The sequence below is a fragment of the Budorcas taxicolor genome, chromosome X, assembly GCF_023091745.1.
Source record: "Budorcas taxicolor isolate Tak-1 chromosome X, Takin1.1, whole genome shotgun sequence".
Lineage (NCBI taxonomy): Eukaryota > Metazoa > Chordata > Mammalia > Artiodactyla > Bovidae > Budorcas > Budorcas taxicolor.
The window spans coordinates 72,056,111-72,077,909 of NC_068935.1; the positions used below are offsets into that span (position 1 = coordinate 72,056,111).

The window sequence follows — 21,799 nt, forward strand, 5'->3', positions numbered from 1 at the left end:
CATGCTTAGAGTAAAGACCAGATCTGAATGCCCTGAGGACAATCTGAGGGAGCTAATGTGAGATAGCAACCCAAACTGTGGGATAGCCAGAGAGAGAAAAAAAGAGAGAGAGAGAGAGAGAGAGAGAACTTTCCCACAAAAGTTCTCTAACCTAATGCACAGCCTGGCCAGCTCACAGAACAAACGATTGAGCAAACACCAAAGGAGAGCTAGCCAGCTGCGGACAGGCCCCTCGCTCCCCGCTCCTGGCCAGAAGTAGAGAGGCAGGAGTGCGACAACCACAGCTGGAAGGCAAGGGGCAATCTCAGCCCCATAAACCGGCAACTTCCACCAAACTGTGAGCAGGCTTCCAGTTACTAACCAAGTCTTCCTGGGATCCTGAACAATAGACATCTGCCAAGAGGGTCACAGCCTGAGATCAGCTCCCCAGAGTAGACACATAGCACACCTGAGATGGTGCTCTTGCAGCGAACCCAGGAAAGTGAGTGGCCAGGACCAGGGAGGTAATTAAGATGCACTGCCCACCTGAGACAGTGTGCTTGCCAAGCACCTGGTCTCCTGGCTGCTCAGAACTGGGAAGGACACAAAACGGATGCCCAACTGACTCTGCCCTTGTGGAATACCCGATAATCTGAACCTGAGCAGCTTAGACCTGGGAAGTTCATGAAACACAGGGCCTGATTTGGACAGTACCCCTGCAGGGGAACCTGGAGCCTGAACGTGTAGACCGGGAAAGCACACGCTGTCATGAGCTGGGGCAAACCCAGTGTGGTCCATGCATGTGAGGCCTCTTCACACACACCAGTGATATTCCTTTGCAGTGTTCCTCCCTCCCCACTACACGACTGAACAAGTGAGACTAAATAAGTGACCACCTTCACCCCCTTGTGTCAGGGCAGAAATTAGACACTGAAGAGACTTGCAAACGGAAAAAAAGCCAAAATAAACAAAGAAGAGGGAACTGCTCTGGAAGTGACAGGTGCAACAGATTAAAACCCTGTAGTTAGCAATTACTGAGCTTTGGAAGGGGCCTATAGACCTTGAGAAGAAATATAAGCTGGAACAAGGAACTTCCTGAAACTGAATTGACCCTGCACTGCCCACAACAGCGCCAGAGAAATTCCTAGATATATTTTTACTATTATAATTTTTAAATTGAAAATGTTGTTTTTTATTACTCCTTTAATTTTCATTTTCATAACCTACTATTACATTGCAAAAAATACCCTATTTTTAAAGCAAATTTCACATATATATATTTTTTATACTTTTTGTGATTGTGTTTTATATTTTTAATATTGTAATTTTGAGAGTCTAACCTCTACTCTAGATTTTTAATCTTTGTTTATTGGTTCAGTTCAGTCACTTGTGTCCGACTTTTTGCGACCCCATGAATTGTAGCACGCCAGGCCTCCCTGTTCATTACCAGCTCCCGGAGTTCACTCAAACTCACATCCATCCCATCAGTGATGCCATCCAGCCATCTCATCCTCTGTCGTCCCCTTCTCCTCCTGCCCTCAATCCATCCCAACATCAGAGTCTTTTCCAATGAGTCAACACTTCCCATCAGGTGGCCAAAGTACTGGAGTTTCAGCTTTAGCATCATTCCTTCCAAAAAACACCCAGGACTGATCTCCTTTAGAATGGAATGGTTGGATCTCCTTGCAGTCCAAGGGACTCTCAAGAGTCTTCTCCAACACCACAGATCAAAAGCATCAATTCTTCGGCACTCAGCCTTCTTCACAGTCCAACTCTCACATCCATACATGACTACTGGAAAAACCATAGCCTTGACTAGACGGACCTTTGTTGGTATTAGTTTTCAAATTTTTACCTTTAAGAATCTAATCTTAAGAATCTATTACTGGCTTGATTGCTCTCTCCCCTTTTAACTCTCTCTTTCCCTACTCCAGGTCACGTCTATCTCCTCCCTCCTCTTCTCTACTTAATTCTGTGAATCTCTCTGGGTGTTCCAGAATATGGAGAACACATAGGGAATTAATTAGTGGCTAGATTGCTCTCTCCCCTTTTGACTCCCCCTCTTCTCCTCTTGGTCACCTCTATCTCCCTCCTCCCTCTGCTCTTCTTCATGTAACTCTGTGAACTTCTCTGGGTGTCCCTATCTGTGGAGAATCTATTCACCATTAACCTAGATGTTTTATCATCTGTGTTGTATGGATGGAGAAATCTTGAGACTACTTAAAAAACAAGACTGAAAGCCAGAGGCAGGAGGCTTTAATCCAAAACTTGAGAACACCAGAAAACTCCTGACTCCAGGGAACAATAATTGACAAGAGTTCATCCAAAACCTCCATACCTACACTGAAACCAATTTCCACCCAGGAGCTAACAGGTTCCAGAGCAGGACATACCGCACTAATTCTCCAGCAATGAAGGAACAGATTTGAGTGTTAAAATACAGCCTGCCCCAAATCAAGCCAAACCGATAGATACCCCAAAACTCACTATTAGACACTTCATTTCACTCCAGAGAAAAGAGATCTAGCTCCACCCACCAGAACACAGATGCAACCTTCCCTAACTAGGAAACCTTGACAAGACACTAGTCCAACCCCACCCACAGGGAACAACCTCCACAATAAAGAAGAACCACAAACTTCAGGCCTACAGAAAGTCCACCCCCAAAACAGCAATCTAAACAAAATGATAAAGCAGATAAATATTCTGCAGGTAAAGCAACATGATAAAACCCACCAAACCAAACCAAAGATGAGATGGGAGTCTACCTGAAAAATAATAAATAGTAAAGATGATCCAAAATCTTGAAAACCAAATGGAGTTACAAGTAAATAGACTAGAGACAAGGATTGAGAATATGCAAAAAATGTTTAACAAGGACCTAGAAGAAATTTAAAAAAAAAATCAATCAATAATGGATAATGCATTAACTGAGATAAAAAACACTTTGGAGGGAACCAACAGTAGAATAACTGAGGCAGAAGAGAGGATAAGTGAGGTGGAAGATAGAATGGTGGAAATAAATGAAGCAGAGAGGAAAAAAGAAAAAAGAATGAAAAGAAATGAAGACAACCTCAGAGACCTTTCGGACAGTGTTAAGTGCCCCAACATTCAAATCATAGGAGTCCCAGGAGAAGACAACAAGAAAGGGCATGAGAAAATACATAAGGAAATAATAGTTGAAAACTTCCCTAAAATGGGGAAGGAAAGAGCCACCCAAATCTAAGAAATCTAGAGAGTCCAAAACAGGATAAACCCAAGCTGAAACACCTCAAGACACATACTAATCAAGATAACTATATCAAACACAAAGAGCAAACATTAAAAGCAGCAAAGGAAAAGCAACAAATAACACATAGGGGGATTCACATAAGGATAAGAGCTGAACTCTCAATAGAAACTCTTCAAACAAGAAACGAATGGAGGGACATACTTAGAAAGTGATGGAAGAGAAAAACCTAAAACCCAGATTACTATGCCCAGCAAGGATCTTATTTAAATATGAAAGAGAAACAAAAAGCTTTACAGACAAGCAAAAGCAGAGATAATTCAGCACGACCAAGCCAGCTCTTTAATAAATTCTAAAGGATCTTCTCTAGAGAGGAAACACAGAAAAGGTTTATAAACTCAAACCCAAAACAAAAAAGTAAATGGCATCAGGATCATACTTATCAATAATTACCTTAAATGTAAATAGGTTGAATGCCCCAATCAAAAGACGGACTAGCTGAATGGATACAAAAACAAGACCCCTATATATGCTGTCTACAAGAGACTCACATCAAAACAAGGGACACATACAGACTGAAAGGGAAAAGCTGGAAAAATTTACTTCATGCAAATGGAGATGAACAGAAAGCAAGACTAGCCATACTCATATCAGATAAAATAGACTTTAAAATAAAGGCCATAAAAAGTGAAAAAGAAGGATACTACTACATAATGATCAAAGGATCAATCTAAGAGGAAGATATAACAATTATAAATATATATGCACCCAACATAGGAGCACTGCAATATGTAAAGCAAATGCTGAGCACTGAAGAATTGATGCTTTTGAACTGTGGTGTTGGAGAAGACTCTTGAGAGTTGCTTGGACTGCAAGGAGATCCAACCAATCCATTCTGAAGGAGATCAGCCCTGGGATTTCTTTGGAAGGAATGATGCTAAAGCTGAAACTCCAATACTTTGGCCACCTGATGCAAAGAGTTGACTCATTGGAAAAGACTCTGACACTGGGAGGGATTGGGGGCAGGAGGAGAAGGGGACGATAGAGGATGAGATGGCTGGATGGCATCACTGACTCGATGGACGTGAGTCTGTGTGAACTCCGGGAGTTGGTGATGGACAGAGAGGCCTGGTGTGCTGTGATTCATGGGGTCACAAAGAGTCGGACATGACTGAGCGACTGAACTGAACTGAACACGTATGAAAGGGGAAATTAACAGTAACACAATAATAGTGGGAGACTTTAATACCCCCCTCATACCTATGGATAGATCAACCAAACAGAAAATTAACAAGGAAACATAAACTTTACATGATACAATGGACCTGTTAGACCTAATATTGTCTATAGGACATTTTACCTCAAAATAATGCATTTTAATTTTTTCTCATGTGCACACGGAGCATGCTCCAGGATAGACCACATCCTTGGTCATAAATGTAGCCTTAGTAAGTTCATAAAAATTGAAATCACTTCAAGCCTCTTTTCTTATTACAGTGCAGTAAGATTAGATGTCAACTACAGAAAAAAGAAAAAACTATGAAAAATGCACACATATGGAGGCTAAACAACACACTTCTGAATAACCAAAAAATCACAAAAGAAATTAAAAAAGAAATCCAAATATGCATAGGAACAAATGAAAATGAAAACGTATGGGGTTCAGTAAAAGCAGTGCTAAGGGGAAGGTTCATAGCAATACATGCTTACCTCAAGAAACAAGAGGAAAATCAAATAAATAACCTAACTTTACACCTAAAGCAACTAGAAAAAAAGAAATTAAGAACCCCAGGGATAGTAGAAGGAAAGAAATCCTAAAAATTAGGGCAGAAATAAATGCAAAAGAAACAAAAGAGACCATAACAAAAATTAACAAAGCTAAATGTTTGTTCTTTGAGAAGATTAAAAAAAAAAAGCCAAACCATTAGCCAGACTCATCAAGGAAAAAAGGGAGAAGAATCAAATCAACAAAATTAGAAATTAAAATGAAGAAATCACAACAGACAACATAGAAATACAAAGGATCATAAGAGATTACTATCAGAAATTATATGCCAATAAAACGGACAACTTGGAAGAAATGGACAAATTCTTATCAAAGTATAACCTTCCAAAGCTGAACTGCAGGCCAATATCACTGACAAACATAGATGCAAAAATCCTCAACCAAATTCTAGCAAACAGAATCCAACAACATATTAAAAAGATTATACATCATGACCAAGTGGGCTTTATCCCTGGGATGCAAGGATTCATCAATATTTACAAGTCAAAGAATATGATTCACCATATTAACAAATTGAAAGGCAAAAACCATATGATTATCTCAAAAGATGAACAGAAAGCCTTTGTTAAAATTCACCATCCATTTATGATAAAAATCCTCCAGAAAGCAGGCATAGAAGGAACATACCTCAACATAATAAAAGACATATATGATAAACCCACAGCAAACATTATCCTCAATGTTGAGAAATTGAAAGCATTTCTCCTAAAGTCAGGAACAAGACAAGGGTTTCACCACTACTATTCAACATAGTTTTGGAAGTTTTGGCCACAGCAATCAGAGCAGAAAAATAAATAAAAGGAATACAGATTGGAAAAGAATAAGCAAAACTCTCACTGTTTGCAGATGACAAGATCCTCTGCATAGAAAACACCAAAGACTTTCGGATCACAGCCATTCTGACTGGAGTGAAAGGGTACCTCATTGTGGTTTTGATTTGCATTTCTCTGATAATGAGTGATGTTGGTATCTTTTCACGTGTTTGTTAGCCATCTGTATGTCTTCTTTGGAGAAATGTCTGTTTAGTTCTTTGGCCCATTTTTGATTGGGTCATTGCTGCAGGAGTTGCTTGTATAATTTTGAGATTAGTTCTTGTCAGTTACTTCATTTGCTATTATTTTCTCCCATTCTGAAGGCTGTCTTTTCACCTTGCTTATAGTTTCCTTTGTTGCACAGAAGCTGTTAATTTTAATTAGGTCCCATTTGTTATTTTTGCTTTTATTTCCAATATTCTGGGAAGTAGGTCATAGAGGATCCTGCTGTGATTTATGTCAGAGAGTGTTTTGCCTATGTTCTCCTCTAGGAGTTTTATAGTTTCTGGTCTTGGACTCTGTGGGAGAGGGAGAGGGTGGGATGATTTGGGAGAATGGCATTGAAACATGTAAAATAGCATATAAGAAACGAATTGCCAGTCCAGGTTCGATGCAGGATACAGGATGCTTGGGGCTGGTGCACTGGGATGACCCAGAGGGATGGTACAGGGAATGAAGTGGGAGGGGGGTGCAAGATAGGGAACACGTGTACACCCGTGGTGGATTCATGTTGATATATGGCAAAACCAATACAATATTGTAAAGTAATTCGCCTCCAATTAAAATAAATTTAAATTTCAAAAAAGAACATGGAAAATGTTGAAAAACTAAAAAGAAAAAAGAAAACACCAAAGACACCACCAGAAAATTACTAGAGTTAATCAATTAATATAGTAAAGTTGAAGGATATAAAATTAACACTCAGAAATCTCTTGCACTCCTATACACTATCAATGAGAAAACTGAAAGAAAAATTAAGGAAACAATTCCATTCACTTTATTTATTACTTAGGAATATATCAACCTAAAGAAACAAAAGACCTATATATAGAAAAGTATAAAACACTGATGAAGGAAATCAAAGAGGATACAAATAGATGGAGAAACATACCGTATTCATTGATTGGAAGAATCAATATAGTGAAAATGAGTATACTACACAAGGCAATCTATAGATTCAATGCAATTCCTATCAAGCTGCCAACGGCATTTTTCACAGAACTAGAACACATAATTTCTCAATTTGTATGGAAATACAAAAAATCTCGAATAGCCAAAGCAATCTTGAGAAAGAAGAATGGAACAGGAAGAATCAACCTGCCTGACTTCAGACTATACTACAAAGACACAGTCATCAAGACAGTATGGTCCTGGCACAAATACAGAAATATGGATCAGTGGAACAAAATAGAAAGCTCAGAGATAAATACACACACCTATGGACACTTTATCTTTGACAAAGGAGGCAAGAATATACAATGGAGAAAAGACAATCTCTTAACAAATCATGCTTGAAAAACTGATCAACCACCTGTAAAGAATGAAACTAGAACACTTTCTAAAACCATACTCAAAATGGATTAAAGATCTGTATGTAAGACCAGAAACTATAAAACTCCTAGAGGAAAACATGGGCAAAAACACACTCTGACATAAATCACAGCAGGATCCTCTATGACCCACCTGCCAGGGTAATGGAAATAAAAGCAAAAATAAACAAATGGGACCTAATTAAACTTAAAAAGCTTTTGCACAACGAACAAAACTCTAAGCAAGGTGAAAAGAGAGCCTTCAGAATGGGAGAAAGTAATAACAACGAAATAACTGAGGAAGAAGTGACCACAATATTATACAAGCAGCTCATGCAACTCAATACCAGAAAAGTAAATGACCCAATTAAAAATGGGCCAAAGAACTAAACAGATATTTCTCCGAAGAAGATATACAGATGGCTAACAAAGTCATGAAAAGATGCCCAACACCACTCATTATGAGATAAATGCAAACCAAAACCACAGTGTGGTATCATCTCACCCTGGTCAGAATGGCTGCTATCAAAAAGTCTACAAACAATAAATTGCTGGAGAGGGTGTGGAGCAAAGGGAACCTTCTTACACTGTTAATGGGAATGCAAACTACTACACCAGTATCGAGAACAGTGTGGCATTTCCTTGAAAAACAGGAAATAGAACTGCCATATGACCCAGCAATCCGACTGTTGGGCATACACACTGAGGAAACCAGAATTGATAGAGACACGTGTACCCCAAGGTTCATCGCAGCACTATTTATAATAGCTAGGACATGGAAGCAACCTAGATGTCTATTGGCAGACGAATGGATACGAAAGTTATACTACATATGCACAATAAAATCAGTGGTATGCTCAAGCTAGCTAAGATGGGTTCATGAGAACTTATTATTAATCTTTTAGGAAGTTAGCTTGAAATTAGTCATGATGGGAACACATATACCAAGACAAATCAGGACGTTTTCATTTTATTTGTCTTCAGAGAGCTTGTTGTTAAACTTTTATTTGCTTCTACTATTGCATTGAATCAAAATGGCCACTTTTCTTACCGACTTGTAAACGCATACATTGTGAAAATAGCAACTTTTCTGTTTACCCTCACAAAAAAAACTTGTATAATATTAACAACTTAAGCACTTTGTAGCCATTATTTCTTCAAATGTTTTTCTGCCTCCACTTCCTGATATTCTTTTCACTTTTTCAAATTCTAATTTCTGTTTTTGTTTCATTTGGAACAGTTTGTATTGCAGTGTCTTCAAATCCACTTTTTCTTCTAAAATATGTAATTTTTTAATATGCTACTAATCACAGCCAGTGAGTTTCAAATCTCAAGAATTGTAATTTTCATCATTAGAAGCTTAACTTGGTTTTTTTTTTTATATCATTCGTGTCTCCACTTAACTTTTTAAACATATGCAATGTAGTAGCAATAACTATGTTAATACCTTTTCTGATAATTCTAGTATCTGTGTCAGTTCTGAATCATTTTTGATTGATTAATATTTCTCATTTATGGTATGCATTTTCTTGCTTTTGTCATGCCTCGTAGTTTTTGATTGGATATCAAATGTGAATTTTACCTTTTAGAATGTTAGATATTTTTGTATTCTTATAAATATTCTTGAGCCTTACTCTAGGCTACCATTAAGTTACTTGAAAAGATTTTGTAACATTCCAGGTCTTCACTGTAAAATTTGTTAGGCAAGACAAGAACAGCATTTCATCTGGCAGAGACTCAATACTCGTTATTTGTCACCACTGAGGCAAATGCCTTCTGAGTACTTATTTGACTATAAATTATGTTTGCTAATATCACTGATAGTAATAGGCACTAATTCTAGCCCTTTGTGAGCACTCATCTTTCTAATCCTATTAGATAGTTATTTCTCCAGTAGTTTACTTACATTCATTCACTGATGTGTACTCTGCTAAACACCCTCTGCAACTCTCCAGAGTCCTTTCTCTGTAGCTCTTTCCCCTCTGGCACTTTGTTTTGTGAACTCTAGCCCACTTGATTTTGATCTCCCTCGAATTTGAACTCCATTTCCTCAACACAGGGAGTCTTTTTTGCCTGTGTTCCCTCCCTTTGTTCTATGGCCTGGTGGTGGTGGTGGTTTAGTCACTTAGTTGCGTGTGACTCTTTCCAACACCATGGACTGTAACCTAACAGGCTCCTCGGTCCATGGGATTTTTCCAGGCAAGAATACTGGAGTGGGTTGCCAGTTCCTTCTCCAAGGAACTTGACCCAGAGATGAAACCCACGTCTCCTGCTTGGCAGGCTGTTTCTTTACCACTGAGCAACCTGGGAAGCTGTGGCCTGGAAACTCTCTCAAATAATAACCTAGGGGCAACTTGTTAACTTGTTTTTCACATCTCAGAATTCACTGTCCTTTGTTGCCTGATGTACAGTATCTTAAAAGCTGTATTTTTTTTTTTTTATAGTTTCTCTATCTCTCTTGGATCTTTCAAGCAGGAGCATAAACCTGGTCCCTGTTATTGTAGTTTGACTAGAAATGGAAACTGAGGGAATCCAATGTGATCTGATATCCAAGATAGATGCTTTAAGATACTTCCCTTTATAGTTATGCAGTATGTTGTTTTTAGTGTGTATATGGACTTGAAGGCCACATAGAATGAGACTGATTGCAGGAGACTAAGGATATTTGCTATGAGGCCTTCAACATTTATGAGAGGTTGTATTTTACACGTCAGTATTATTTTTATTTTTTATCATCCAGTTCTTCTTTTTACCAGTCAATCTTAAAGGAAATCAACCCTGAATATTCATTGGAAGGACTGATACTAAAGCTCCAATACTTTGGCCACCTGATGTGAATGGATGACTCATTGGAAAAGACCCTGATGCTGGGAAAGATTGAGGGCAGGAGGAGAAAGGGACAACAGAAGATGAGATGGTTGGATGGCATCACCGACTCAATAGACATGAGTTTGAGCAAGCCCTGGGAATTAGTGATGGAGAGGGAAGCCTGGTGTGCTGCATTCCATTGTGTCACAGAGCTGGACACCACTCGCCCAAGGTAAGAGAAACCCAAGTAAGATGGTAGGTGTTGCAAGAGGGCATCAGAGGGCAGACACACTGAAACCATACTCACAGAAAACTAGTCAATCTAATCACACTAGGACCACAGCCTTGTCTAATGCAATGAAACTAAGCCATGCCCAAGGGGCAACCCAATACAGGCAGGTCATGGTGGAGAGGTCTGACAGAATGTGGTCCACTGGAGAAGGGAATGGCAAACCACTTCAGTATTCTTGCCTTGAGAACCCCATGAACAGTATGAAAAGGCAAAATGATAGGATACTGAAAGACGAACTCGCCAGGTCAGTAGATGCCCAATATGCTACTGGAGATCAGTGGAGAAATAACTCCAGAAAGAACGAAGGGATGGAACCAAAACAAAAACAATACCCAGCTCTGGATGTGACTGGTGACAGAAGCAAGGTCTGATGCTGTAAGGAGCAATATTGCATAGGAACCTGGAATGTCAGGTCCATGAATCAAGGCAAATTGGAAATGGTCAAACAAGAGATGGCAAGGGTGAACGTCGACATTCTAAGAATCAGCGAACTAAGATGGACTGTAATGGGTGAATTTAACTCAGATGACCATTATATCTACTACTGCGGGCAGGAATCCCTCAGAAGAAATGGAGTAGCCATCATGGTCAACAGAAGAGTCCGAAATGTAGTACTTGGATGCAATCTCAAAAAAGACAGAATGATCTCTGTTCATCTCCAAGGCAAACCATTCAATATCACGGTAATCCAAGTCTATGCCCCAACCAGTAATGCTGAAGGAGCTGAAGTTGAACGGTTCTATGAAGACCTACAAGACGTTGCAGAACTAACACCTCAAAAAGATGTATTTTCATTATAGGGAACTGGAATGCAAAAGTCGAAAGTCAAGAAACACCTGGAGTAACAAGCAAATTTGACCTTGAAGTACAGAATGAAGCAAGGAAAATGCTGATAGAGTTTTGCCAAGAGAATGCACTGGTCATAGTAAACACTCTTTTCCAACAACACAAGTGAAGACTCTACATATGGACATCACCAGATGGTCAACACCAAAATCAGATTGATTATATTCTTTGCAGCCAAAGATGGAGAAGTTCTATGCAGTCAGGAAAAACAAGACCAAGCGCTGGCTGTGCCTCAGATCATGAACTCTTTATTGTAAAATTCAGACTTCAATTGAAGAAAACAGGGGAAACCACTAGACCATTCAGGTATGACCTAAATCAAATTCCTTATGATTATACAGTGGAAGTGAGAAATAGATTTAAGGGCCTAGATCTAATAGATAGAGTGCCTGATGAACTATGGAATGAGGTTCGTGACATTGTACAGGAGACAGGGATCAAGACCATCCCCATGGAAAAGAAATGCAAAAAAGCAAAATGGCTCCCTGGGGAGGCCTTACAAATAGCTGTGAAAAGAAGAGAGATGAAAAGCAAAGGAGAAAAGAAAGATATAAGCATCTGAATGCAGAGTTCCAAAGAATAGCAAGGAGAGATAAGAAAGCTTTCTTCAGTGATCAATGCAAAGAAATAGAGGGAAACAACAGAATGGGAAAGACTAGAGATCTCTTTAAGAAAATTAGAGATACCAAGGGAAGATTTCATGCAAAGATGGGCTAGATAAAGGACAGAAATGGTATGGACCTAACAGAAGCAGAAGATATTAAGAAGAGGTGGCAAGAATACACAGAAGAACTGTACAAAAAAGATCTTCACAACCCAGATAATCACGATGGTGTGATCACTCATCTAGAGCCAGACATCCTGGAATGTGAAGTCAAGTGGGCCTTAGAAAGAATCACTATGAACAAAGCTAGTGGAGGTGATGGAATTCCCGTGGAGCTATTTCAAATCCTGAAAGATGATGCTGTGAAAGTGCTGCACTCAAAATGCCAGCAACTTTGGAAAACTCAGCAGTGGCCACAGGACTGGAAAACGTCAGTTTTAATTCCAATCCTAAAGAAAGACAATGCTAAAGAATGCTCAAACTACCACACAATTGCACTCATCTCACACACTAGTAAAGTAATGCTCAAAATTCTCCAAGCCAGGCTTCAGCAATATGTGAGCCGCAAACTTCCTTATGTTCAACCTGGTTTAGAAAAGGCAGAGGAACCAGAGATCAAATTGCCAACATCTGCTGGATCATGGAAAAAGCAAGAGAGTTCCAGAAAAACATCTATTTCTGCTTTTTTGATGATACCAAAACCTTTGACTGTGTGGATCACAATAAACTCTGGAAAATTCTGAGAGAGATGGGAATACCAGACCACCTGACCTGCCTCTTGAGAAATCTGTATGCAGGTCAGGAAGAAACAGTTAGAACTGGACATGGAACAACAGACTGGTTCCAAATAGGAAAAGGAGTATGTCAAGGCTGTATATTGTCACCCTGCTTATTTAACTGACATGCAGAGTACATCATGAGAAACACTGGACTGGAAGAAACACAAGCTGGAATCAAGATTGCTGGGAGAAATATCAATAACCTCAGATATGCAGATGACACCACCCTTATGGCAGAAAGTGAAGAGGAACTAAAAAGCCTCTTGATGAAAGTGAAAGAGGAGAGCGAAAAAGTTAGCTTAAAGCTCAACATTCAGAAAACAAAGATCATGGTATCTGGTCCTATCACTTCATGGCAAAGAGATGGAGAAACAGTGGAAACAGTGTCAGACTTTTTTTTTGGGGGGGGGGGCTCCAAAATCACTACAGATGGTGACTGCAGCCATGAAATTAAAAGGCTCTTACTTCTTGGAAGAAAAGTTATGACCAACCTAGATAGCATATTCAAAAGCAGAGACATTACTTTACCGACTAAGGTCAGTCTAGTCAAGGTTTTTCCTGTGGTCATGTATGGATGTGAGAGTTGGACTGTGAAGAAGGCTGAGATGTGTTTGAACTGTGTTGTTGGAGAAGACTGTTGAGAGTCCCTTGGACTGCAAGGAGATCCAATCAGTCCATTGTGAAGGAGATCAGCCCTGGGATTTCTTTGGAAGGAATGATGCTAAAGCTGAAACTCCAGTCCTTTGGCCACCTCATGAAAAGAGTTGACTCATTGGAAAAGATTCTGATGCTGGGAGGGATTGGGGGCAGGAGGAGAAGGGGACGATAGTGGATGAGATGGCTGGATGGCATCACGGACTCGATGGATGTGAGTCTGAGTGAACTCTGGGAGTTGGTGATGGACAGGGATGCCTGGCATGCTGTGATTCATGGGGTCACAAAGAGTCGGACATGACTGAGCGACTGAACTGAACTGAACTGAGTGATTGAACTGAACTGACACTGCAGTTGTGACTGTGAGGAAGCTGAGAGAGATTTGTGAAGAAAATCGACTTTGCAGAATGAGAGCTGGATGAGAAGGAGAGTATTTCATGTAGCAAGGGAGCTAGAGGAAAGGCACAGAATAGATTTGAGAATGTCTGGCTCTCCAGGAGAGAAGTAATAAATGATGAACTAACCTGCCTGGTGCTCTTGAAATTCCTGATAACATCTACTCCAGACACTCCTTGGCTGTTGAATTTTCTGTTCATTTTCAAGCATAGTCGCTCCCCAGGAGCATTGTTTCATGATCACTTTATCCTTTTTCTTCTTTTTTTTTTTTTTTCATCATCCAGCTTGAGGCATAGACAAGACTGAGAGTGAGGGAAGGCCCACTCCACTGATTGGTGAAGAAACTAACACAAAAAACAGGCCACCTTTTACTAACTTCTTTACATGTCCATACTCTTGCTTTTACTTGGCATTCTCCAATATATTTTTATCATATTTCTGATAATTGTCACTTTAACATTTACTAAAGAATCTGTTTCTACAAAATGCAAAGTTATTTAATTAGGAAGCACTCTTATATTTCTTTCAATGTTAGCACTGATCATTTAAAAAATATTAGCCTATTTAATTTTCATAATGACCTTATGAGATAAAAATATGTTATTATTCCCATTTTGTGGACAAGAAAACTGAGACACAGTGACAGCAAATACTCAACATTAAGCAGCTACAGTGTAGAGCTGGATTTGTACCAGCTTCACAATCCATATATTTAACCACTATATTGCAGAAGGTAATAGAGATGATGACTCTTATAAAGACACATGCATCCAGATTATAATTTTATTCCTCTGTTTTGGCTTACAGATATCCCTAAAGATCTTCCTGAGACCCTCACAGAATGATTGATTCTAAATAAGTGTTTGATTGGTAGTCCCTCATCAACATAATTCCATTTCTCCTAGCCTTTAGGGTAGAACCCACATATTATTGACCCTTGAAGACTTTGGGTATTTTAGGAGACATAATTAATGTGTAGATAGTCTTCCCACCCATTTTCCCCTCTAGTCAGTTACATTTATAGGATGTCTGAGGCAGCCCCTTTTGGCACTAATCAGTGCACTTTGCAAACACAATGGGGCATCTGCCAGCATTGTTTGGGGTCCTACCCTAGCTAAGGGCATAATTTCATTTGTGCATCTCCTTAAAAATTGGATAAAAACATGAAAGTGTTTTAAAAGGCAATGGTGCACTTTGGAATTGAAGCATTCAGTCTTTGTTGCTGATCCAAGAAGGAATCTTCATTCTTCACTTTTTTCATATTATCTTAAATTGCTCTATTTCAGTGAATTCTTAATACCAATGTGGTTAACTATAAAATTAGTTTTCAAAGTCTAGAGTGTTAACCACATGATGGTAAATCTGATGATATGTGATTCTGAAAGGTTTTTGCTGAACCACTAAAAGGCGCCAGGATTCTTGGCCTCCAGAGGAGAAAAATTCAATCTGGGGCCAGAGATGAGGCTTGATCGTTCAGAGCTTTTGTGTAGTAAAGTTTTATTAAAGTATAAAGGAGATAGAGAAAGCTTCTGACATAGGCATCAAAAGAGGGCAGAAAGAGTACCCCCCTGCTAGTCTTCAGCTGGATGTTATAGAGTCACTAGCAGTTTGTTAATGAAAGAAAATAATGTCTTAAATCTCAGAATGGCACCAGGCCCCTCATCCATAAGATGTATTTTGGGATAATCTTGGCACCAGATGAGTCATCCTGGGCCATAAATCTATTGGTTTGAATCTTGTAGAAGGGCAGATTACCATACAAATAGTTTCATTCACATAGATAAGGGGAACAGTATCTGAGTTTAACATAATGGTTTGTCAAGCAGTTTCTGAGCCATGAGGTGGAACCGACTTGAAGACAGAGTCTGGGGTAAATGCATAATATATTAATATAGCTTAAGACAAACATTTCCATAAGAAAAATGAATTGGTTAACTAAAGGTTTGAGAATAGTTAATTTCAGGTGAAACCAGGTGTTGTTATGGCAACACAGTATTTTAAGAGAAACCTCCTTTTAAATTTGTATTGAGAGGGGAAAAAATATCGCTAGTCTGTTTCCTTCTGCCTCTTAAGAGAAATAAAAAATGTCTGACACTTGCAGCCTATTTTCTCCGTTTGAAGTCCCCTTGCCTTCCTGCCTGTTACCCTCTCAATTCTATCTACAATTAAATTTTTTTAATAAATAAAATTCAATAAAAATAAGTAAATAAAATTAAGATTTCAGCAGTAATGACTTTATCTGATATCTTTACTTCACTAGAAGTTGCCCCTTTCCTTGTTACAGAATCTCAGTTTAGCTTATGGGGAAGGGAAAGGAAGAGAGAGCAAAAGGGAAAGAGAAGCAGATGTCTAAAATATACTATGAAGAACATTTTAAATGAGGGTAAACGGAGACATACTGAAACTTCTCAGATTCACACAATCCTTACCATAATATTACCTCCTCCTCTGAACTAATGATGCTACTCCTTTCTAATAGGTTCATTTAAAAAGTAACTTTTTATATAATTAGCAATTTTTTGATATGGGCTGTACATAGGTTACTAGAATTGCATCAGTGTTACTTGCCATGTGTTTGATAATTATACTATTTTATATAAGATATTTTATTTATTCTTCAGAAATACACACTGAAATAGTTTGGGTGAAGTGTGAAATGTCATCATTTTTGCAAATTACTCTCAAATGTTACAGTAAAAAAAATAGAGAGAAGTAAATAAAAAAATACATTTTATCTGAAAGAAAAAAAAATAAGGCTATCTTCTTTTTTCAACTGAAGCAGTTGGCTATAGAAACAGCTCATGTTTCCTTGCCTTGGGGCCATACAGCTGGAAACTGACAGCACTGGGAAAAAACCTATGTATTGCTTCTGCTTCTAATTCTATTGTTTAAAAGTTGGTATGAAGGCAGCTGATCTTAAGAAATTTCTTTGACTTGTGACCTATGGAAAACAAATTCTAATCTAATTTAGGTAAAATCTAATCAAGGTAAAGTGCTGCTGGTATCTTTTTTTTTAAACTCAACTTTGGTTGACAAATTAATTCAGGCAAAAGTGAAAGTGAAGTCGCTCAGTCGTGTCCGACTCTTTGCGAACCCATGGACTGTAGCCTACCAGGCTCCTTCCTCCATGGGATTCTCCAGGCAAGAATACTGGAAGTGGGTTGCCATTTCCTTCTCCAGGGGATCTTCCCAACCCAGAGATCGAACCAGGGTCTCCCGCATTGTGGGCAGAGGCTTTAACCTCTGAGCCACCAGGGAAGAAGACTTTGCTAAAAATCTTAAGTCAATGAAGCAAATACAGTTTTCTCCTGAAGCTAATTCACAATACATCTTCCTACTCTCTAGTATAAGTGTGATACCAGAAGTTTCCAGACATAAACTGTCAAACTATGGTGTGTCTACTTTAGGGAACTCAGTGAGTCACAACTTATTTCTTTAATCTTTGTTTTCTTTTTTCATTTTAAAAGATGTTATTACATTCACACTCATGCAGAAGGAACAGACTATTGTTTGAACAAAATCCAGTAAGGAAGCATTAAGAATCTCAGAGAGGGGTAGATGGAGTATAATATTTAATTTGGGAATGTATTCCAAATATTATTTTAAAATCCAGCTAGGCACATTATAAATGTATGCCACCTTTGTTCTTTATAGAGGACCATGGGAATTAGGAAAAGCTACAGATTTATTAGATTCTTTGGCAGCATACAAGACACATGAAATATGTTTACCAATGCTCAGACACACACTGTTTAGCTCACAATTCAGTAATAATATGGAGTTCATTAAATTGTTTTCAGAGTTTGCTTTTGCATTTAATAGGGAATTCAATCTTTCCCTCTTTGACCATATTAATGTATGGCTCTCAGATGCATAAATTGGGCCATTTCCCATTAGGCTGATAAAAAAGGAAATTGAGAGAAAGAGAAGGAGAAAAAGAAAAAAAAAAATCTTTGAAGAATTCTTCCATTATTTTCGGGCCTCCCTGGGTAGCCAAGAACTAGATGTTCCAGAAACTTCAAAACTACTGGTAACAATATTGAACATTGAAGACTGTCACACTTATGGTGTATTAATTGAATTCCCTTTGACAATGAACAGCAAACTTGGTAGGTGACTTCATAAATGGAACTGAAGAATGGGCTCCTACAAATCAATTATCATCTCAGTGTTGATGAATGGGAACATTTCTTGCAAGTCTGTGAAGAGAGTCATAAGGATGGACTGATACCAACAAATGAAGCTGAAGGGACTACTCAGAACTCCTAGGGTTATTGACCTCTGCTATTCCATATGAAAGCCCAGCAAGAGAAAAACAGGAGCTGAAAGAATCAGACAGTAAATCATAGACCTTTATTATTCAGAATTGCTATTAGAAGCTTCCAAATATTTGATTAAGTAGTAGATTAAAATGAGACACAGTAAACAGACGGTCATGAAACCCATCTGGCATGGACTTGTGAAGGCCAGTATCTACATGCTTTAATTCCATTGTGGAGTTCCTAGTGAGGAAAAGAAAATGTTAGCATAGCATATGCCCCCTCTACCCCTTCCTTTGGATAATTGATCATTTGAAACTTATCTCTATTTGGCTAGCTATTTCCTATGTCAATTACTTATCAAAAAACTTTCTTTAAAAAGAAAGGAAGAAAAACATTGCACACTATGACTTGTGTCACATTGAAATATGATTTCATGTGCCAAAAAGGAAAGCCATGTAACAAGGCCCAGATGCTAGTAATGGGACAATTGAACACCCTGTATAAAGTCTAGATAATGTTTAAGGAATGTAATATTGTGCTTCAAATGACAAAAGTCAGGGAACTCAAGATTTGGGGTGACTTTCTTCTTCCTCTGATGTTTGGAGAGTAAAAAGAACAAAGGAAAGAATGAAAACAGTTGAAAGAGAAAAAGAAAAGCACCAACAAGACAAAGGAAAACCTTTATTTCTTAGTCATTTTCTGCTACTCAATTTTATTTACTCAAAGTCAAGGGGCATTTTCGTCCTGGTAGTCTTCCTCTTTCCACACTGCTGAGAAATACTTTTGAATGCATGGTATGCATGCTCTCTCACAGGATTTGAAACTTATCAAGAAATGGATCTGTGATTGTACACTCTATTGAACATTAAAATAAAGAAAGTGGCTATCAAAATTTAGGTCTCTCACAGTTTTCCTTGAAATGGAAAAGATGAGACGATTTTGTCAAGAAAACAAAAAAGAAGGGCAACTGACAGAAGCTGTAAAAGCGTTCATACATGAGAGGCAAAGCCAGCAAGTAAAGGAACTAAACTTTGAGGTTCCATCCTGGTCCTTTAAAGATAATTTGATTCAAAGGAGGAAGTACCAACCAAGAGATCTTAGTTTCATCTTCTCTGTTGCTCAGTAAACCTGTGACCTTGAGTAAGTCACTAAACGTCTTCAAAGGGCCTCAATTTCTTCACATGTAAAGTGAGAATAATAATATACTTGTCTCTCTCAACTGTGCAGGGTCCCAAGATATTTACAAATACTTCATTGAAAACTTAAAGGTATGTAAAAATTAGGGTTATGCATATAATTATTATTATTAACCCTACTTGAATAGATGATAAAGCTCCTTTTGTAGAGGACACAAGGCTACAGGCTTGCCCTGCCCTGGAGCCAACAGAAGCTAGAGTAAAACAACTAACGCTATTTAAGCATTTGCCATGTGCCAAGAACCGCACTAAGCCTTTATGTGCATCAAGTCATTTAATACCTACAACTTTCTAAAGTAGAGGGCTTCCCAGATAGCTCAGTTGGTAAAGAATCCACCTGCAATGCAAGAGACTGTGGTTTGATTCCTGGGTCAGGAAGATCTGCTGGAGAAGGGATAGGTTACCCACTCCAGTATTCTTTAGCTTCCCTTGTGGCTCAGCTGGTAAAGAATCTGCCTGCAATGTGGGAGGCCTGGGTTTGATCCCTGGGTTGGGAAGATCCCCTGGAGAAGAGAAAGGCTACCCAGTCCAGTATTTTGGCCTGGAGAATTCCACGGACTATAAAGTCCATGGGGTCACAAAGAGTCAGACAGGACTGAGTGACTTTCACTTCACTTCAAAAGTAGAAATGTGTTTGCTCATGCTCAGTCGTGTCTGACTCTTTACGGTCCCATGACTATTGCCTTGGAGAAGGAATTGGCAACCCACTCCAGTGTTCTTGTCTGGAGGATCCCGGGGACTGGGGAGCCTGGTGGGCTGCCGTCTATGGGGTCGCACAGAGTCGGACACGACTGAAGCGACTTAGCAGCAGCAGCAGCAACTATTGCCTGCTAGGCTGCTCTGTCCTTGGGATTTCCCAGGCAAGAACATTGCAGTGGTTGCCATTTCCTCCTCTAGGGAATCTTCCCAACCTGGAAATCATACCCAAGTCTCCTGTGTCTCCTGCATTGCAGGTGAATTCTTTACCACTGAACCACCTCGGAAGCCCCATTTGACAGATAAGGAAACAGGGTCAGTAATTTGCCCAAGGTCACACAGCTAAGATATGGCAAAGCTGGGATTTGAATCTAGGGCCTATTACCCCAAACTTGCTGTTTCCAAAGTTGTATGGAGAACCCAAGTTAAATCAGGTTCTCTGACTATGGTACACTATATCAAAATTGGCCTAAAAAATGGTTCACCTTTGGGGATTCCTGATTTTAAGAATTTCTATCAGTATTGATGAGGGTGATAAACTCGTTCATTCAGTTTAGTTCAGTTCAGTCACTCAGTCATGTCTGACTCTTTGTGACCCCATGGACTGCAGCACGTCAGGCTTCCCTGTCCATCACCAACTCCCAGAGCTTACTCAAACTCTTGTCCATAGAGTCCATGATGCTATACAACCATCTCATCTTCTGTTGTCCCCTTCTCCTCCTACTTTCAATCTTCCCCAGCATCAGGGTGTTTTCAAATGAGTCAGTTCTCTGCATCACGTGGTCAAAATATTGGAGTTTCAGCTTCTGCATTAGTCCTTCTGATGTTCATATCAAAGTGCTTTCTTTCAAGAGTCTAGAGAGGGCAATGCCTAACCCATAGAATAAAGTTTTAACAATTGTTTTAAAGACCTTGTAGTACTGAAGTAAGGGGAGGAATTTTATGGGAAGGCTCCCTTCAAATCATAACTTCAAGATAAGTGTCTCCTTTTTCTACATTTACAAATGTTCTTAATTCTTCAGAACATTGATAACAGTGCTTCCTTAACTTTCTAGGGTGCAGCAAACACACCTGGTTTTGAATCCTGCTCTGATTTTTACTATGTATGAAGACTTCAAAAAATATTTAACTTTCTTGAGTTTAGGTCTTTTCATCTGTAAAACAGAAAAAAAAAAAAAGATTATTACCTCAGAGTGTTGTTCTGAAAAATGAATGAGACAATGTAAGTAAAAGGGCCTGTTTCATAATATTGCTCAAAATTAATAATAATAACAACAATAAAACAGTTATATATCATTTACTGCTGCTGCTGCTGCTGCTAAGTCACTCCAGTTGTGTCCGACTCTGTGTGACCCCATAAACGGCAGCCCACCAGGCTCCCCCGTCCCTGGGATTCTCCAGGCAAGAACACTGGAGTGGGTTGCCATTTCCTTCTCCAATGCATGAAAGTGAAAAGTGAAAGTGAAGTTGCTCAGTCATGTCCGACTCTTCGCGACGCCATGGACCGCAGCCTACCAGGCTCCTCTGTCCATGGGATTTTCCAGGCAAGAGTACTGGAGTGGGGTGCCATCGCCTTCTCCGATATCATTTAATAGGTTTACTTATTGTAATAAGCACTTATTTATTTTAACTTATATAATCATAATGACCCCATGAATTAGGTACCATTATTATCTTTATTTTATAGATGAGGAAATTGAAGCAAAATATCAATAACCTCACATATGCAGATGACAAAACCCTTAGGGCAGAAAGTGAAGAAGAACTAAAAAGCCTCTTGATGAAACTGAAAGAGGAGAGTGAAAAAGTTGGCTTAAAGTTCAACATTCAGAAAATGAAGATCATGGCATCCGGTCCCATCACTTCATGGGAAATAGATGGGGAAACAGTGGAAACAGTGTCAGACTTTATTTTTCTGGGCTCCAAAATCA

The 21,799-nt window shown here is 39.0% G+C and overlaps 1 pseudogene; it reads left to right on the top strand.

Moving 5' to 3' along the window:
* The first annotated feature begins 154 nt into the window (after positions 1-154).
* On the top strand, positions 155-11,579 carry LOC128069516 (craniofacial development protein 2-like; annotated as a pseudogene).
* Positions 11,580-21,799: the final 10,220 nt, after the last annotated feature.